This window comes from Oratosquilla oratoria, chromosome 7 (genome assembly GCF_046742065.1).
Source record: "Oratosquilla oratoria isolate Oo_2021 chromosome 7, ASM4674206v1, whole genome shotgun sequence".
NCBI lineage: Eukaryota > Metazoa > Arthropoda > Malacostraca > Stomatopoda > Squillidae > Oratosquilla > Oratosquilla oratoria.
The window spans coordinates 69,755,762-69,761,082 of record NC_134783.1 but is presented as its reverse complement, the minus strand read 5'-3'; positions in this window follow the sequence as shown (position 1 = coordinate 69,761,082).

Here is a 5,321-nt window from a genome sequence, read left to right as displayed (position 1 = left end):
ATCAAAAGGCAAGCACCCACTCCCACCCATTCCACTCCCACCCATTCCACTCCCATCCACCACCCTTTCTTCCTTCTCGTCTTAGTTTTTTTTTTTTTTTTTACTATTATTATTTTTTTATGAATAACGGGTCGTCTCTGTATCCCGCTCACTGCCCTGGGTCAGAAGCAACGCAGCAAGACACAGCACATTCCTGTAAAGGCCGTTTTACTTAACTGGCGACCCTCCACCCCTCTCCGTCCCCTCATGTATAAAAAGAGAAGACAGGGAGAAATCCCGTCGGTCTGCGTCAAAATGTCATTTATACATAACCACTCCCTACATCGCCCATCCCCACCCCCTCCCTTCTTTGCATCACAGTATCATCTATACATAGCCATTTTCCACTCACCCTGCCTTCTCCCATTCTTTCTCAACAGACATTCCTCTCTTATTCAGCGCCCCTTTCACCCCATCCATCCATCTCGTCATCTCATCGTCGGTCGTCCTCTCATGTTCACCTCTTCCCTCCACACCTCTTCTACTAATCCTCCTTCACTCATTCTTTCTATGTGTCCAAACCATCCCAATACTCTTTCATCAGCCTTATCTGCCACCCTTTTTTCCGTCCCAGCTTTCCTCCCCACCTCCTCGTTTCTCATTGTAACACCTACCATACTTCTCAAACATTTCATCCCAAACACATTATAACACTTCATTTCTGCCCCTCTTAAATTCCAATTCTCTGCCCCATACAGTGTTGTTGGCAGAAACACTCTTTCATATAGTCTCCTCTTTGCATCCATTTTCAGATGCCTGTTTCTCATTACACGTCTTAACCCTTAAAGCATTTAGTCACTTCTCTCAGTCTACAATTTAACTCCACCTCCACTCCTCTCTTTCCTGTCACTTACGACCCAAAATACCTATATCTATCCACTTTCTCCAGCCTCTCTTCTTAAAGATTTACTTCCAACTCACTGCGATCCTCTCCCCTTGTGCATCTTATCACCTTACTTTTACACACATTTACAGTACTTTTAACATTCTCTTGTCGCATACCCTCCCAAACTCCGTTACTTACTCCTTTAATCCCTCCTGTGACCCTGCCATGAGCGCAGTGTTGTCAGCAAACAACAACTGGCTCACCTCCCCCTTTTCTCCATTTTCTTTAACCATCTCCAGTCCCCTGCCTTTACCTCCCGCAGCACCCCATCCATGTATACATTGAATTGCCATGGCGACAGGACACACCTCTGTCGTAGTTCCATCTTTACCTCAAACCACTCTCTCCATTTCCAATTCTAACACAGGCTCTACTACTCTTGTAAAAACTCTTTACTGCCTTTAGCAGCTTTCCACTAATCCCATATATCTGCAAAACCTCCCTCAGAGTCTTTCTGTCTTCCCTGTCATAAGCCTTTTCCAAATCTATAAAGACACAAAAGAAATCCTTGCCTTTTCCTAAAACTTTCTCACATATCTGCCTTACCACAAATATATGATCAATGCAACACCTACCTGTCCTATACCCACAGTGTTCCTAACCAATTACTTTCTCTGTTCCTCTCCAAATTCTCTCAATCAAAACCCTCCCATATGCCTTCCCAACTACACTTAACAAACTGATTTCTCTGAAACTACTACACTCACATTTGTCCCTTTTTACCTTTTAAAGCGCAGATATACAGGCACTCCTCCAGTCCCCCGGCACAGACACACATTAAACAAACTCACTAGCCAGTCCACTATTACTGTACCTCCCTTCTTCAGACACTCCGCATAACACCCATCTAACCCAGGTGCCTTACCTGCTCTCATCATTTTCAAAAACACTTGCACCTCATCTTTTCTTATTTCTCTTCCATTTTCCTCTTCCATCATCATCATCATTTTCTTAGGACCTTCCACTGCTACCACGAATCCCTCCCTATTCTCCTCCACATTCAACAGCTCTATGAAATACTCTGCCTGTTTTCCACTCATCGCCTCCGGTTCTGTTAACATCTGTCCATCTGCGCTTTTTACATTTTCTCCTCTACTTGCCTTACTTTCTCTTCCTCTCTTAACTTTCGTCCAAAAGTCTTTTCATTATAAAGAAAAAAAAAAAAAAACTCATAATCCTTCCGTATTTTACACCTGTTCTCCTTTTTGCCTTCTTTATCTTTTGTTTTGCTTCTCTTATTTTTCTTTGTACTTCTCATATGTTTCTCTTGTTCTACTTTGCTCGCTTCTGCTCTTCTACTACCTTATTCACTTCATCATCCCACCACTCCCTACCCTTCCTTCTATTCCTTCCATCCTCCTTGTTCCACATACCATCTTTGCACACCTTGTTACTCCCTCTTTGAGATACTCCCGTTCTTCCTCCACTTCACTAACTCCCAAACTTCTCTCAGCTTCTCCTTGTATTCCTGTTCCTTCCCCTTCTCATTAATAGATTTCACTCTACGCAACCCTCTACCTTCTGCCCTTTTCCTCGTTCTCCGCCTATTTTCCACTCTCAGCTTACCTCCCCCCTCCCCCAAAAAAAGTAATATGATATTCCCCCACTCTCTCCCCTAAGAACATGGATATCCGGAATTCTTTCTACCCTTCTCCTGGATACCACTACAGAGTCCATTAAACCTTATCAACTACTCTTCCATCCGTCACCCTCTGTTAGGCGTACTTATGCTTGACCTATTTCTTAAACACTGTGTTAGCTATCATCAACTCTTTCTAAACATATCTCCACCATTAACTTTCCACTATGATTTTACCTGGTACCCCACACTTCCCAACCACTGTTAGCTATCATCGACTCTTTTCCTAAACACATCTCCACCATTAGTTTTCCACTATGATTTTTACCTGGTACCCCACACTTCCCAACCACTGTCTATTGATTCATCCCCTACCCTAGCACTGAGATCTTTCCCAAAGCCACTATACTGACATTCCTCCCAAAAAATTTTAAGCAGTCATTTAAATATATCCAAAAAGCCTTCCTTTCTTCTACACTCTTCTCACTGGCAAGTCCATGTGCGTTTACAAAGACCCACATCTTTCTTCCGAGCTTCATCTTCATCCACGTTAACCTTGAAGAAACTTCCTTTTACTCCACCACACGCTTACCATCTCCTCACTTACTAGTAGAACCACCCCTTCCATTCCTCGTTTTCTCCTCACTCCTGACACTCTCCCCACTACACTCCCAAACTCAAACTCACCCCTCCCTTTCAACTTAACTTCACTTAAAGGCAACACAATCATCTTCTTTCTTACTAACATGCTGCCTATCTCTTCCCTTTTACTCTCATCTGTACCACACCCACGCATATTAATAGACCTAAACCTTAGAATTCTGTTTGGAAAACTCCCGAACTCTCTTTTGCCTTGACTTCTCGTAGAATGTACCCCTCAGGGTTACAGAGCAGGATACTTAGTCCCATCACTCCGTCCCATTTTAGCAGCCTTACAACCCGAGAGGTAAGATTCGGTGGTAGCATTCTTTCTTCCCCTTACAACAAATAACACAGGAGAAAACGGAAATGCATACTCAAAGAAGTGGTACAGGGCAGTATTAAGAGGGGAGGGGGTGGCATAATGGAGGGACAGTCACAACACAATAAAGTAGCATAATTTCTCTATGAGTAGATATTTCCCCTAACATAGACAAAGTGATGTGTGACTCTGATCCGCAGGGGCGCCCCATATAGTCCCTAAAGTATTGGCTGCATGCTACTGTGTATCATTGTAATCTATACGCAAGAAACTTCAATTGTCAGAAATGAAAACTACTACAAGAAAATTGTATTACACTGAATTGGGATGATAGTATAGGTTGTAATGGTCATGGAACTGCCTAACGTAGGCCTCATTTTCTATTACAGTCTCCTCCATTCATATGTTCTAGTACTCTTAAGTTATTATGTTCTTGAATCATGATTTAAGGAGTAACTATAATTTATCCGGAGGATGGTTAAGTTTTAGGGGTAACTAAAATGGTTCCATCTGAAGGATTTTACTGCTAATTGCATAAGTTGGCTGATATTACTCCTTCAATCTTTTCAATATCAAAGGAAATACCTTGAGATAGTCTTGGTCTGATTTTTCTTAGAATAGTTTGATAAAAAACACATCGTTTAGGCTTTCTAATACCCATACACAGACACACAAATACACACCAACGGTATAGTATTCTAGATTTTCACCAAATTACTTCATTTTCAGTCATTGTCCACTCATCATTTCATCTATAAGCGGCTTCTCAAACTGTTCATCCAATTATCTGTTTTTCGTTTCGCCATTACTATCCTTCATCTATTCCCGACCTTTACATCTATCAAAGAAAAAAATACTTTCTACCGTAAGTATTCACTGTTTTTGTGTCTGGGCACAAGCACGTGTGTTTGTATGCATGTGTACATATGTAAATATGCGTATGTGTTTGCTTGAATGCGTGAATATGTGTGTATGTGTGCGTGTTTAGGTGTGCTTTTGAATGTCATCATCCAGTTATCTTTTTCCATGTTATTCAAAATGCCTATCTGTATTTTCTATACAAAAAGGAAAATAGTATTCTGTGATTTCTTTTGCAAAACGAATGTTTCTCTTCATAAGTCTTTTACATCGGGTTAATAGACCTCCCGCAGATAATATTGTGAGTACTACTCTCGCAAGTCGCCACCCAGGCCGAAAAACTCTCACCGACTTTTATTTCTCATACCCCTTCGAACAACAAGTCATCTTGTATCTGCAGTTATTTTTTCGATAAATAGTTCCCGACATCATTCGTTATGATCGTCTAGTCCTCTGGCTTTAAATTTTGCATTCTTCAGCATCTATTAAAGAAAATATGGTTTCAGTCAAACTTTTATCTTCAAGCAAAAATATTTCTTTTAGTCATTCAAGCTCCCTTTCATTCACGGATATCTATGTCTTGAATGCACTTACTAAACGCTCTCCTGCTGTCACTAAAGATTTCATCCATTCTTCAGAAACAGGATTTTTTTTTTCTTTTTTTGTCCAGCTCTCCTTCGGCATATACTTCCAGCCAGGGGCTTCATTCGCCGCTTACTTTTGAAACTCAGCCCTTCTCGTACTCCTCACTTAATCATGAACAGATTCCTCTTACGGTTCTTATCATTTCTTCATGAATTATTAACATCCCACCTTCAATCACCAGGTCCTCTCTCCCTTAATCATTAGTTATCTTGATTTGATTACTATTATTCCTTAGCAAGCATCCGCACCTTGTACAACACGTTAGTTCTAATATCTTTAAACTTTCTCCCTCTCTGCTGCCCCTCTTCTATTCCCAGACACTCCTTTGTCAAACTTCAGCTCATACTCTCTTC